The sequence below is a fragment of the Zea mays genome, chromosome 10, assembly GCF_902167145.1.
Source record: "Zea mays cultivar B73 chromosome 10, Zm-B73-REFERENCE-NAM-5.0, whole genome shotgun sequence".
In the NCBI taxonomy this organism is placed as follows: Eukaryota; Viridiplantae; Streptophyta; class Magnoliopsida; order Poales; family Poaceae; genus Zea; species Zea mays.
Genome location: NC_050105.1, coordinates 116050904 through 116066805, shown reverse-complemented (window position 1 = coordinate 116066805; position 15902 = coordinate 116050904). Strand labels below are relative to the sequence as shown.

At 43.1% G+C, this 15902-nt stretch overlaps 1 pseudogene; it reads right to left on the bottom strand.

Annotated features, from left to right (window-relative positions):
- Window positions 1-11969: 11969 nt before the first annotated feature.
- LOC118473522 (probable histone H2A variant 3) lies at window positions 11970-14953 on the bottom strand (annotated as a pseudogene).
- Between the last annotated feature and the right edge of the window lie 949 nt (window positions 14954-15902).

Sequence of the window (15902 nt, the reverse complement as noted above, 5' to 3'; positions counted from 1 at the left end):
GAATGATGGAAATGTGTGAGCAACCAGTGCATACTGTAGGGGCCATTGAGTCCTTCTATGAAGTGCTCTTGCTTCCTTTCATTATCGGCCATCTCATCTGGAGCATATCTGGACAACTGAATGAATTTATCTCTGTACTCGCTAACAGACATGTTGCCTTGCTTCAATGATAGAAACTCCTTCTTCTTGATCTTCATCAAACCAGTAGGAATGTGGTAGCTTCTGAACTGTGTACTGAACTCCGCCCAAGTAATAGTATCAGCAGCATTATGGGCAACAACATAAGAATACCACCAATCAGCAGTAGGACCTGTCAGACGACCAGAAGCATAAAGAACCTTCTCCCGGTCAGAGCATTGGGCGATGTTGAGCATCTTCTCAATTGACTTCAGCCAATCATCAGTATCAAGTAGATCTGGTGAACTGGCGAAGGTCGGTGACTTGTGACTCATAAACTCTCGGTGCTTGTCCCGGGGTGGAAGTGGAGGTGGTGGTGGTGGCAGTGGTATTTACTACTGTTGCTGTTGCACCCTCCTTTCCTGACATAACTCCTCTCTTTCCTGACGCAACTCCTGGCGTATCTCTTCTCTCTCCTAGCGCATCTCTTGGCGTTCCAGCTGCATCTGTGCGCGCATATCTGCCATGGTGTCAGCCATTTGTTGCATCATCCTCATCTGAGCTGCAACCATTGGGTCAGCTCCGACTGGTGGAGGCGGCGGTGGAGGATCCATCTCTGCTGGTTGTGGTTGGGGTTGTCTATATATCCACCGAGTGTGTCGATTGGGAGGTAGATCAACTCCACCACCCTTCCTGGTATTGACCATCTGAGTTAGAAACATATGGTAAGAAAGGATAGTAGACAAGGCAGGTAGTTATGAATCATGTTACTTTGGAGGATTTATTAGCTAAGTGTGTCACCTACTAAAGCTAATTTATTACCTTATGGTGGTACATGCTAAGATGCCCGTCTATACTATTTCATTCAATCAAAGAAGCAAATAAGACATTGATCATCAGGACAATCAACCAACATTTTAAATATAGAAAATAGTTTTAATTTTGTCTTAGGTTCCCTATCTCTTAAAAAGGTCATAAATGTAGGATTCCAAGGTGTGAAATCCTTCTTGTCTCAGAGTAGAAAAGATAAGAATAATCAGAGTAGAACAGTAGAAGGTGAGACAGGATCGAGGTAAATATAGAGAGAATCAGAGTAAGGTAAGTATAGGATGAATCAGAATAAGGTAAGTAGGTAAAGGTTTTGTCCATTTCTATCTAGGTTTCGTCCTACAGTCAACATTTGCTCTGATACCACTTCTGTCACACCCGGTTTTAAGGAACAAGCCGGGTGCATCTCATATATGCGCTAGAGAAGACAACACATATAATAACAGAGTGAATAGAGATAAATATCATAAATGTACTTATTACATAGCGGAAGTCTTACAAAAATAAATGATAAAATAAAGTGAATTAAATATTATTCCCTCGCGCCACAAAGCTGACTGGGAGACGCCACCTAGATCAAGTCAAAAGCCTCAGTGTTAGGCGGCTCCTCTTCGATCACCTGTTCTTCTCCTATGGGGGGTGTGAGACAGCAAGAGTGAGCTCACATACGTTCATAGCTCAACAAGTCGTGGGGAATAATGTGCCTGAACTCACCAAAGGTGGAAGTTCAAGTGAAGTGTAAGGCTGATCAATAAAATAAAGGCTGAAGCTGAGCATTGCTTTTATAAGTTGGTCAAAATTTTATTAGCAGCTACTAAGTGTAAGTAAATACCAAACCTTAATAATAATAAATAAAAGTAATGATAAAATAATCCCAAATACGATGCAAATGTCAAATTGAGTTTTAATTCCATAGATTAATCATGTGAGGGTCCGAGCTGCTCATGACCGTGAGCACGGCTAGTATACTAGTTTTACACTCTGCAGAGGTTGCACATCTTTACCCACAAGTCATGTTACCCATCTGCCAAGAGACGACCAATCCCATACACCTCTACCGAGGAGGCGAGGTAGGGTAACACTACGAGGCCTTTACAAAGTTCCACTAGTTTCAGAAAACCCGCTACAGTTTATAGGAAGCTCCAGTGCAAGAATCCCTCGCCTGACCGTCATCACAGCAAAATCAACCCAAGGACCTCCTTACACTGACCACTCCCCTACTGCCCTTGCCCCTTTCGGGTAAGGTAGTCATCCACTAGCTTTCCTAGTTAATCAGCCAAGGGCGTCCCATTAAACCCTTGTGGTAGCACTGTTTTCCCGGGTGGTCGCTCCATGTTCCCATTAACATAATGATCTTAACATGAATAGTAATAATAAAAAGATAATAAAAGTGTAATCATGAATAGTGTATCTCCATACCCAAATCCATATAAAGCAATAGCAAATACTACCCAAAAATATTTCAGTGGTAAACAAGGTATAAAGATAACCAAAACTGGGGTAACCTATTTGATCCCATCAAAATTAACCTATGCAGATCATTATAAATAATAAGAACATGGCTAGGAAAAAGTAAGTGATCAAGGGCACAACTTGCCTTCAATGAGCTCCTGCTCAGCTACTTCTTCCTGCTGAACCTCAGAATCCATAGTGGCTTGCTCGTCTACTTGCATCAACACAATACATACATAGTATAGCAAAAATTAACATCACACCAAACATGTAATTAAAATACACAATAATAATCTAGACATTAAAATAAGATCGTAGGAACTGGAATCATTAAATTTGGAGTTATATATTTTAAGATATGGATTTTCTAAGGTTTTATGTATTTAATACAAGATTAAGTGATAGATAAATTTTAAATTGTCTTTCATGTCAAAGCAGAGACACTAATTCATAGAGAATAATATTACAAAATTATAGGAAGTGGAATGGATTAATTTGGAGTAAGTATGAATTTTCTAGGAATTTAACAAATTCTAGCAATTGTCTTTGTATTAAAAATGCATTTAATAATTCATTTATCCATTTTAAATAAGTTCTGGGCTAGGCGCATAAAAACTAGAGAGGTTAGGGGCCTTGGTGCAAAAGCTCCTAAGACACTGTTGGGGACTTGTTCTCAAATGCTATGGGTTAAGAACAAGGCAACACAGAAGATGTTAATTGTTAAAGTCCTTCGTCCTTCGAAACATTATTTCCCTTAGGGTATAATAGTTTTCGGACGAAGGTCATGAAGGGGATACCTTCATAGATTCATTATATAATGACGAAGGATAAAATGTAAGAAATATAAATGACAACATGCGCAATTATGCATTATTATTAAGCATAAACAGGAGTATCGTTGGATTACAAGTGTACCTTCAACTGGAAGGAAATGATAATACAAGCGTGACGCAAAAAAGCGAATGCCAAGTCAGCGTGAACAGTACGAGAGTACTGTTCACCTATTTATAGGCGCGGGACTCAACCCATACAAAATTACATTCATGCCCTTTGCAGTTGATAATAATTTTATAGTAATCTGTTGAGGTCTAAATAGCCTTTTCATCTTTAAGTCGGTTCCACTTTCTGCTGTCACGCCGAAGCTTTCCTGCTTACACCTTCGGCGCTGTACCGACCTTCGTATTATTCTGGTCTGCTGTGATGCCGACCTGAGTCCAAAGATACTTGTTCACACATTATACTCCAGAAATACTGTTAAATCCTGTTTTTGAGGACCTTCGGATGCCGAAGGTCCCCAACAGTAGCCCCTCGCAATATTAATTTGTTTGAAATAACAAATTCAGATTGCGACATGGACGAAGGCTTTACGCCGAAGGTCCGAAAAAACACCTTCCCTTTGCTAGAATAGCAACATTCACTGACAAGCGGGGTCTTTCAATTTTCAACGCTCTTGGCATAAAATACAGTCATACCGCAAACTCATTTGACACGCTCTCTGGCCAATTGCTCCTGCTTACTCAATTTTTAGCTCTTGTGCACTAAGATTTGTTAAGCCTTTAGTTTTGAAGCTTCGGCTTTGAAAATAGTTTTTAGTGTCTCCGAAGATGCCTGAGGATAAGAAGATTGCTGCTGAGATGAAGCTGAGCCTGGACGAAGAGAAAAACTTGGGGTTTCTTATAGCGATGTCAAAGACCAATACAGAAAAAATCACCAAGGAGATTCTGGAAGGTTTGTCTGAAGATACTGGTGACAGTGACAGCTATGATGTGGATAGTGGTGGTGAGTACTCCGAAGATCGTCCCTGGCGACCAAGCCATTCAGTTTATGGTAAATCAACTATCAAAGAGAATCATCTTGTCAACATGAGAGGAAGGTATTTCCGGGATTTATCCATTGTGAGGGCCGACGGAGGGGAAAAACGTGCCCACACCCTGAAGAAAATGAAGTCGTAGTGTACCGAAGCTTTTTGAAAGCTGGACTGCGATTTCCTTTGAGCAGCTTCGTCGTGGAGGTGCTGAAAATCTTCGAAGTCTATCTTCACCAACTTACCCCCGAAGCAATCATAAAGCTGAATATCTTCGTGTGGGCCGTGAGAAGTCAAGGTCTGCAGCCTGATGCAAAAAGCTTCTGCAATATACACGAATTATCATACGAAACAAAACCTTGGGGTAAGGAACAGTATCACAATAATTTTGGCTGCTACAGTTTCGTTTCCCGGTCCGGGTCAAGCTGCCCCGTGCCAACCTTTCGGAAGAGATGGCCCGGAGATTGGATGACATAATGGTTTTATGTGAAGAATGATCTGACAGTACGAGAAGATATCAAAGGTATAATCATGCGCCCTATTTGGCAAAGCTTCGGCCTTCGGAGGCCGAAGGTTGAAATGAATGAAGCTGCCGAAGAATGCCAGAGGGCCTTCGGCGCAGTCTGCTCTTTCATTGGAACGAGAGACTTAGTACAAGAGCATATTGCCTTCAGGGTATGGCCGCTCGCAGAGAAATGGGAAATGCCACAAGAAACCGTAAAAGAGGCCGACGAAGGTGGACTTATCAGGTTGAAGTACACTTTTAAATTTGGAGATAAATTCGTTGAGCCAGATGATGACTGGTTAAAAAGTATTGAAAATTTAAGTGATGAACTGCTTGGGGCTTACTCGAAGGCCGAAGACACTGCAATGTCCGCAGCCTTCGGAGGCCGAAAAAAGAAAAGGCTGAATCGGGTATTTGATGCAATCGGGTTTGTCTACCCTGACTATTGCTATCCCATTCGAAGGCAGAAAAGAAAAAACACAACCTCTGCAAAAGAAGAAGCTGCAACTGCTCCTAGCGAGCCAGAACCGAAAAGAAAGAAGATAAAGGTCCTTACACATCGGCCGCGCTATATTGAACCAGCTTCGGTGCCTGAGTTTACCGGAGAAACTTCTTCGGCCACCGAAGCTAAAAAGCCAGCCGAGCCAACCTTGCTGCCAGAAGTCGCAGAAACGGCCGTCGTGCCAATAAAGATAGAATTGGAAAAATCAAAGACCTTGTTATCAGAAACGAAAGAGAAGGCCGACACGCCGTCTACAGAAAAAATGGAAGAGGTAAAAGAAGCAACTGAGGGATCCAAAACATCAGAAGTTTTGAGTCCTGCAGCAAACATTGAGACGGCAAAAAATCAAAAAGTGCCAACAGTGACTCCAAAAAGAAAGAGAATGGCTAATGTGCTGGATGTACTGGAAACGATTAAATCTTCAAGCACACCTCCGCAGAGGGCTGCTATCATTCCTGAAACAACAACTGAAATTTTTGATTCTAAAGCTCCAGGGCAAGAGACTGAAGCCGAAGCTGGGCCCCCAGAGCCTGCAAAGATAAAATCCTTGGAAAGTGAGGCAGAAAAAATAACAAAGCCAACTTTTGTTGAAGAAACCAGTGTCATTGCCCCCGAAGCATCCCCCAAAATTCGTGATTATATTGTTCGTCATGCTTCGGGGAAAAAACTGTCAGAAAAAGAAGAGCAAGAGGCCCAGCACTACGCCCAAAAACTGAAATATCCAAAAGGGGCGTTAATATTCAATGGTAGTGGAGAAGAAGACTACTTGTATTGTCTCCCCGACAGCAAGGAGATTTCTGTCTGTCGGGAGATGAGCAAGAGCTTCGGATTCCCAACTTTAGAAGACGGGCTCTCGGTGCTGTCGAAGAATGATCTGGCCGACAGCCTGGCTTATAATAGCTTAAAGGTGCGACAAATGAAATCCTTGTATTTTTGTTGAGTCCAAAATCTTTCGCTTGTTTAAATCTATTGACACACACATATTTCTCTTTGCAGGGCCTGATACTTAGCAATGCCCTCAGGGCACAGAAAGATGCTGAAGACGAAGGGTGTTCTATAGCCTTGAGCAACCTTCGTTCCAAAGTTATTGAACTGAGGAACGAAGGTCTCGAGAAAGATAAAATATTACACTCATTGATAAATAAAATAAAGGCAGACGAATCTGCTTTTAAAGGTCAAGCTGAAGCTCAGAAACGCGAAATTGAAGATCTTCGGAAACAACTGGCCAGAGCCAAGGAAGAACGCATACTTGAAGAGACAAAGCGAGAACTCAGCGACCAATGGGCAGATCACCTAGAAGGAACTGTTGAAGAGCTTCGGTCGTCCAAAAAGAGATGTTATGACAAATCTATAGAATGTGTTAAAAAGCTGAAGGCTAGCTTCGCCAAGGTCGGCGCATTTTCAAGTGAGGAAAACTTTACGAGAGCCAATCCCGAAGGTCCCATCGAGTGGATCGACCACGAAGCTGAAGCCTTCGAAGAAATTTTAAATAGCCGTGGAGATATATGTGCCTTCTCTGGCGCCAGAGGACTTGCCACCATCTTAGAGAAGAAAGGCTGCGAACATGTAAAAATTTTAGCACAATCCGAAGCTGCTTTGTCTTTTGAAGATGCAAGAGATCCTTCGGCCGAAGCTAGTATAATTGGTGGAAAAATTTTTACCGATATTTGGGATAATGGTGGCCGAGAAATGGCCGGGGAAATTATTAGAAGAAGTGAAAAGGGAATTCACGATGCTAGAGAAGTAGCTGAGGCTGCTGAAAGGAGCACAGAGGCCGAAGGTCAATTAGGTATTAACTGATAATTTTATTGTGTTGTAATCTTAGGCTTTAAGATTTGTTTGCGATTTGTAATAGCACTGTATCCGTATCCTATCTTACTTCAGATCCTGCTAACGCGTCTTCGGGCCCTCAGCCGAAAGGAGACGACGAAATTAAAAAGATGGCTGAAGATATTATGGACGAAGTCGTCAATCGGCTCCTGAACGAGGCTGCCGAAGTCGTTTTGAGAGAAGATTAAGTATTTTTGTAAAAAACTTCGGAAATGTAATATACTGTAACATTTTGTAACCTCAAATGTAATATACCTATTTTTGTTAGGCAATTCTTTATGATGCATGAAACTTTACACGTACCGCTTTTGAGTCTTTGACGAAAAAACACCTTCCCTTCTTTTCATGCTTCGTGAAGAAAAGTTTATCTTTGTCACAACAATATCCAATGTTCTGATGAATAATATCCAGGCTTCGTGAAAATATTTTCCGAAGCTACACTTCCGAAGATCAATGATGTATCTTTTTTGTGACTGATTTCTCCCTTTTTTCAAAGCGTTCTTCTGTAGATTGATAATGTGTCTACCTCTTGTGCCATGTGCAAAATGATGTATGATGCTTATGTTATGCGAAATGATGCGATGATGTTATGTTATGTGAGATGATGTTTATTCCGAAGAGACATACGCATCCCTGCAATAAAACACAATCTTTTATAAGCCTCCCTTAGGAGCTTCTTCGCCTTTTACTTCAGCGGAATCAGCGTTTATTTTTCGCTGTAAGCCTCCCTTAGGAGCTTCTTCGCCTTTTACTTTCAGCGGTATTCGCGTTGACTTTTCGCGCTTCGCCTTTTACTTAGGCGGTATCAGCGTTGACTTTTCGCTGTATGCTCTGCATTCCCTTTGGAACGACTTTGGAGCAGAAAACTTACACTGTGCTCCCTTTGGAACGACTTTTTGTGACTTCGGCAAACTTACTCTGCGTTCCTTAGAACGACTTTTTATTGCTTCGAAGAATTTTCGATAGTTCGAAGGTCCTCTTTGTTATCAATATAAGCCTGTAAAGAAAATATATTTTCCCTGTAGGAATCAACGAAACTAATTACATGAAGCCTAAACAATGTCCTTTATTACAGAAAATAAAACTGAATGAAAAATATTGCTATTAAGGTAGGATATTTGTCAATAGATGTGCTTTGACTCTGGCACAGTGCTATTGACTGTACGAGCTTCGGACTGCTCTCTGAAGTCCCTCTGGTGTGGAGCATACTGGCTCCCTTCTGGCTGCTGGCCTTGTTGCAACGGAGGTGGAGGCGGAGGCTGTTGCCAAGAAGCTTGAGGCTGACTCGCCGAAGCAACAGAAACTGCAGGATGATTGCCCACATATTCTGGAATGTAGGGCGAATGATACGAAGCTGTATGCATGACCTGCTTCGACTGAGCTTGTTGTGCTGCTGCTTCAGCTATTTCCTTTTGCTTCTGAATAGTAACATGGCACATCCTGGTAGTATGGCCTTTGTTCTCACCGCAGAATAAGCAAAAGATTCTTCTCGGTTGATCGCCAAATCTTCCTCCAAAGCCCCTGGCGCCTCTGCCTCTTGGAGCTGGTGGTCTGAAGGAGCTTTGGTGTTGCCCCGAAGCCTGTGAGGAACATTGTGGCCTTTGTTGTTGGCTGCCTCTATCATCACTTTGTGTAGAGTTATGAATTGATCTCACGTGCCTCGGGTAGAACCTCCCTCCGAAGCCCCTGGTCATTTCAGAAAACCTGAAAGCTTCCTCCCTTCTTTGGCGAAAATCATTATCGGCTCGAATGTACTCGTCCATCTTCTGGAGCAGCTTCTCCAAAGTTTGAGGAGGCTTCCGAGCGAAGTACTGAGCTGACGGTCCTGGCCGAAGCCCCTTGATCATGGCCTCAATGACAATTTCATTGGGCACCATTGGTGCCTGTGCCCTCAAACGCAAGAACCTTCGGACATACGCCTGAAGGTATTCTTCGTGATCTTGGGTGCACTGGAACAGAGCCTGAGCAGTGACCGGCTTCGTCTGAAATCCTTGAAAGCTAGTTAACAACAAATCCTTCAGCTTCTGCCATGAAGTGATCGTTCCTAGTCGAAGGGACGAATACCAGGTTTGAGCCACACTCCTGACAGCCATAACGAAAGATTTGGCCATGACTGAAGCATTGCCACCATACGAAGATACTGTTGCTTCGTAGCTCATCAAAAACTGCTTCGGGTCTGAGTGGCCATCGAATACGGGAAGCTGGGGCGGCTTGTAGGACGGAGGCCAAGGTGTAGCCTGCAGCTCAGCGGACAGAGGAGAAGCATCATCAAAAACAAAATTCCCATGATGGAAATTGTCATACCAGTCATCCTCGTTGGGGAAACCCTCCTGATGGAGATCTTGGTGTTGAGGCCTTCGATGCTGCTCATCCTAGGCAAGGTGACGAACTTCTTCGGAGGCTTCGTCTATCTGCCTCTGCAGCTCAGCTAGCCTGGCCATCTTTTCTTTCTTCCTCTGTACTTGTTGATGAAGCATCTCCATATTTCTGATTTCTTGATCTATCTCGTCCTCTGGTGGTGTCGGGCTGACAGCCTTCCTTTTCTGGCTTCGGGCCTCCCGCAGGGAGACTGTCTCCTGATTGTGGTCCAGTGGTTGCAGAGCTGCAGCTCCAGTTGCTGAAGCCTTCTTCGGCGCCATAACGAAGGTTTATGATCGCCGAAGGTGTTCAAAAAACTTAGAGTGGAAATGAGTTCACCGGAGGTGGGCGCCAATGTTGGGGACTTGTTCTCAAATGCTATGGGTTAAGAACAAGGCAACACAGAAGATGTTAATTGTTAAAGTCCTTCGTCCTTCGAAACATTATTTCCCTTAGGGTATAATAGTTTTCGGACGAAGGTCATGAAGGGGATACCTTCATAGATTCATTATATAATGACGAAGGATAAAATGTAAGAAATATAAATGACAACATGCGCAATTATGCATTATTATTAAGCATAAACAGGAGTATCGTTGGATTACAAGTGTACCTTCAACTGGAAGGAAATGATAATACAAGCGTGACGCAAAAAAGCGAATGCCAAGTCAGCGTGAACAGTACGAGTACTATTCACCTATTTATAGGCGCGGGACTCAACCCATACAAAATTACATTCATGCCCTTTACAGTTGATAATAATTCTATAGTAATCTGTTGAGGTCTAAATAGCCTTTTCATCTTTAAGTCGGTTCCACTTTCTGCTGTCACGCCGAAGCTTTCCTGCTTACACCTTCGGCGCTGTACCGACCTTCGTATTATTCTGGTCTGCTGTGATGCCGACCTGAGTCCGAAGATACCTGTTCACACATTATACTCCAGAAATACTGTTAAATCCTGTTTTTGAGGACCTTCGGATGCCGAAGGTCCCCAACAGACACAGACGACACACCAGATGGACTGCGGGTTGGATTATGTAAAGTGCAGGGGTTTAATTGCAATCTGCGCAAGCCGAAGGGGTACGACGCGTTATCAGCCGCTGGATTCGGGTGCAATGGCCTAGATTAGATTTGGTCTCTTATCAAATCGGTACGCACAGAGGTTCGTCGATCCGGCCATCGATGGACACGATTCAATGGATCGAAGAGGGGGGGGGGGCGCCCGCTTCTAATCCTAACCGTCCAGATTGCATCCATCGGTCGATACGCCTCGCCCCGGACACTGCTCAAACACCGGCGACACACAAACCAAGGACGGCGGTGCCATTGCCGGAGCATGCGCCCTCGACGATGGTCGCCCCTAAACTCTAATCCGAACGCAGCAGTACGAAATGGTAACAGTAGGGCATCGCGTAGGATGCTACTCACCGCGATTCGAAGAGGCGAACCGAGATCTCCATGGCGCACGGCTGAAGCCGAAGTCCGGTGAGCAATTACACGAGTCTCGGTGGAGTTCGACTCGAATTGAGGGCACGGTCGGCTTCCCAAGCGAAAACGATCTTCCTGGCCCAATACAAAGGACAAGCAACCCGCGGTGATGAGATTCACCGGCGGCGGGCTTCTTCCCGGGCGGACGCAGCTGTGGTTTACAGTGGTGTTAGTGGTGGTCGTGAGGGCAAGATTGAGGGGAGGAATAGGCGAGCCCGGGGGTCGTGGCGGCACCCTATATGGACGCGGATGTGATTAGCGCTTCCACAGTTTGCGCGAAGTCCGCGGCTCCGCGCACGTTCCGCCATGCTCGGTGAGCTCGTTGACAAGGCGAGGGCTCACGCGCCTGGTCCACACGCCAGCGGAGGGGAAAAGAGCGAGCGCGAGCGACGACTGGCCGGTGGGGCCCGCAAATTAGCGACTGATTCCTGGTTCCAGCGCGCGCGCATGTGTAAGACTTCCTGGTGGGCCCATCAGGTCAGCGTCGAGCTGAGGAACAAGGCCTAGGACGCGCGGCTGACAAGGCGGTCCCGCTTGTCAGCGCCGCGGTGAGTTCAGGCTGTGTAGGAGTGAGTTTGGTGGGCCGAGTAGGGAATTGAGCCCTGTTGTAGTTTCTCTTTTCTTTTCTTTCTATTTTCTTTTTCATTTTATTTTCAAATCTAGGATTTAAATTCAAATTTTGTACCCAATTTCTCCTCAATCATATTATGAAATCTATAATACAAATTAATCGAGATATTTTTAGATATATATGTCATTTATATTTTTATATCATTTCTATTTTTCTTATTTTCTAACCATAATTTTCTATTTATGGTTTAAACCACTCTTCTAGTCATTATCATATTATTTTTATCCTTATTATTTTATTTAATGCACAAACATATAAACTCCAACAGATGCACTTTATTTTATTTTAGTATCATTTGTTTTAATTAATCACTCTTAATTATATGTATGATCTTTATGATGCAAATATAGCACATAAAATAAGATCTCTCTATATTTTTTGTATACAATTTTTGAGTATTACACGTTACACAGAGGAGCTCCAACCTGACAGCTCAACTAAAACCTACAGGACAACAAGGACTCGCCCAGGAGCGCACAGAAGTCCAGTTTAAACTAAAGATGCACATCCCCTAGTCTTCACTCCTTGGATGACTTGTTGATCAGGGACTTGTGAATGTGCGGTCTGACACCTCCGCCTACGATGGTGCCCTTGATGTGGGTGTCCAGCTCCTCGTCTCCATGAATGGCTAGCTGCAAATGGCGAGGGGTGATACGCTTCACCTTCAGATCCTTGCCAGCATTCCCAGCTAGCTCCAGAACCTCGGCAGTCAAGTACTCCAAGATGGCAGCTGAGTAGCCGGCTGCGGTGGCACCAACACAACCATTTGCCTAAGTCCTCTGCTTCAACTGACGGTGGATACGTCCAACAGGGAACTGAAAGCACATCACTGAATATTTGGCCCTCTCCACTCTGATGGACTCCAGCATGCTCCCCAAATCCTCGGATGCAAGGCTGTCCTCCAGGTAGCACTGGGCATAAAACCCGAGCCCGAAGCCCAAAATACCTGAGACCGTACCCATTTAGCCCGAAGCCCAGTACCCAAATAATTTGTGCATGTAACAAAACTTAATACCCAATTTTAATTCGGGCCTAATCGGGTATCACGTTACGATACCCGAAATACCCGTTTGGCCCGATTTGTTGCTCCTGCTCGGCTGCTTTGCAGTGGCAGATGTCTCTTTAGTTCCTGCTCGCCTTCCTGCTACAATGTTGCCTTGTTGTTGTGTGCTGCACCCGCATTGTTGCCTTGCGGTTGCTACGAGTTGCCTCTTGTGCATGTGAGACCGTGAGTGTGGACAGTGGATCAACGATGTGTGAGACCGTGATTAGTGATGTGTGACTGTGTAGACCGTGAGGTGTGATCAGTGATCATTGATGCTTGGCTGCTTTGATGTGAGTGAGTGATGCTATGTGAAAAAATTAAACTAAATGCTTATTGTGCAGGTTTGCTTCCTGGTTTTCATTGTATATTTACATTAAATATTATATTGTTTGCTGTCGGAATGTACAAAGCTAACTACAGTGAAGCAATGTAGCGGATAAGCTTGTAGTTTTAAATTGGGTAGAACGGCTACCCGAACCTGAACCCGAAAAATTTAGGTACTCGAAAATTTGGGTACCCAATATATAAAGCCTGTGTTCGGGTACCGTTTCAAGATACCCGAAATTTAAAAAGACCGAAAAGCCCGACCCGAAATTTTAGGCTAACCCGATTCCCAGGTCTACCTCTAGGGCATGCTGTCCTGCTGGCTCTTCCCTGCCATCCCACTCCTGCAGGAGCCCTCCTCCCTCCGTCAACGAGATCCCGTCTTCCAGTACGAATCTGGCAAATATTTGGCCCAGGAACTTGGTCGCTTTCGATGCATCGGCCACGACATCCTCCAAGGTCGATAGAACATGTTGGAACCTGGCAATGAAGACAGATGGTCGATGGAGACTTTGGAACCAAGTCACCAACTATTGAAAAAAGTTCAGTTATGTGCAAAATATATGGACCATACCCCTGGAGTAGCTGCCTCTGGCTCAGCAAGTGCTCTTGAGCTGTGCACAAGTACACCAAAAGCTTGGCCAAGAGTTCCCTTTCTAGGTCTTTTCTTTCAAACGAGTTTGCTGACCCTGCCAGGATTTAAAAATTAGGTAAGACCTACTCACAGTTTGTTTCATTCCCCATATAATGGCAGGAAAAAACAAGAACAATTGACGTAGGAATGTGATATGGTTTACTGTAATTCTGCTTCCTTCTGCTACAATTATTTCGGGGATGTACCATCCATGCAAACCTCACAAACAGTTCAGAATACACACATATGGCTGCATAAAAACATAAGCATCAACGACAGTTTGATGTGACCCGTCAAATAGGCACTTTGAGACAATCCCTAGTAATCCACCTACCGACCTTCATATTGCCAGATATCATTTCAGGAGGTTTGTTCATGTCAACCAAACCTTGCAAACCAAATACAGAATCAAAAGAGATATAGTTTAGTTGGCATAAAAAAGGAGAGAGTTCAATGAAAGCACACACAACTCTAATAACTTCTACAGGTTAGGTGAACTTATAGAGTCAAAGTTTAATAACTGGAATTTAGGGTGGTTTAGTTAAAACAAGAAAAATGATGAGATCAAAAATTTGTTACTTAGTACCAGCGAGAAAATAACTCGATATATAAATAGTTGCTAAGTATGGTGTAACTCAGAATTATAACTATCACTGCAGTTTTTGGCTACTTACCCCCACCAACAGAAGGAACAATGTACAGTAATCCAAGGCACGGTCAAACATTATCAAATCAAGGTATTAATCACAAAAAGAAGATCTCCCTTTAAAATATTAACAACTAGAACAGATTACACCATGCAACTAAGTGCCCAATAACTTCAATGCAAGTATTAGGACCCATATGATATGTTCAGCTAAATACAGTCTACGGGCACCTTGAAATATACCTAACTGTGATACTAACACTTAAATACATTGTTTCCTATCATCCACGGAATTACATAGAAAAGAAATAAGGAAAGAACATTCTTGTAGGTTCAACTGATATAAGGCAGCAATCGCCTAACCTTGCTTCTAAATAGTATTTTTTCCTTTTCTTTTCCCGTGTATGAAGTTTTGGAAGAGGAAGGATGGGGGATGACATCTTCAGCTGTTCAGCACTGGCTCGGTCTAGAGTAGTGCCAGTTTCTACAATGAAAAATATCAAGATTTAGCCCAAGAGTAGCTGCAAATACCATTTGTACCATATTAATAAAAGTCAAAAGTCAAAAGGTGCATACATGCTTTGCTCATTTAAGAATAGCACAAATTTAGAGCACAAGCTAGTAGCTAACTTAACTACTAAAAAAATTGAAAGTGTTATACAAATTTAAGAATAATCATTTGTGTAACTCCCAAATAAAGTTGAAGTGGAGAAGCAAGACAATTTTCAATGTAACTAACAAATATTCTCACTATACCTTGACTTTTCACATATTGGCCTTTCTTTGCCATGGTGGTTTGAGTATTTAGCAAGACATCTCCATCTTGAAAAGTACCTAAATTTACTGAGGTCATGCTCCATTTTGAAAGAGGTCCTAGCCATCGACAACCTGAGCAAGTCAACGACAAAGATGAAATCGATATAAGGATATAATCAGTGACAAACTAAACTAACGAAAGCATCCTAACAATATATATTGTCAACACAAATTTGTTACCCTTCGGCTTACTGAATAGATTAATTAGATGCTCATCATCATCTGGCTCACCTGTAATCACTACTACAGCATACCTCTGTACAGGCGGTTTGGTTCGCCTCTACACAGGCGGTTCCAGGAACCGCTTGTGGTGCACCGCCTGTGATGTAAAACAACATCACAGGCGGTCAATCAAAAACCGCCTATGAAAAACACAGATTACAGGCGGTCCAGTTCAAAGGAACCGCCTGTGATAGACACACATCACAGGCGGTTTCTTATCCTAGCCGCTTGTGTAGCCACACATCACAGGCGGTTTTTTATATAAGTCCAACTGCATACAATATAAATCACAGACAGTTTTCATTATACAGATTCATATATACAGAATTTTCAAACACAGAATATACACAGATTTCATACACAGATTATACACAGATTCACACAGATTGCATACACAGATTTCATACACATATTACAAGTTCCATAACAGGTATAATACACAGATTCATCCACATATCAAGTTCCATCGTCATACACAGATTTATACACATATCAAGTTCCATATACAACTAAACATCTCAAAGTTCCATAGACAACTAAACATCTAAAGTTCCTAACTAAAGACCTAAACACTGTGTGATATTGTGTACAAACTTAGTTCTGGGAATTTTTGCAAATTTCCATTTGTATTGTAGAATAGCCCTTGTTGATGAAGAACTTCACGGCGCATAAAGTAAAGCAAGTCTCTTACAACCTTAGCA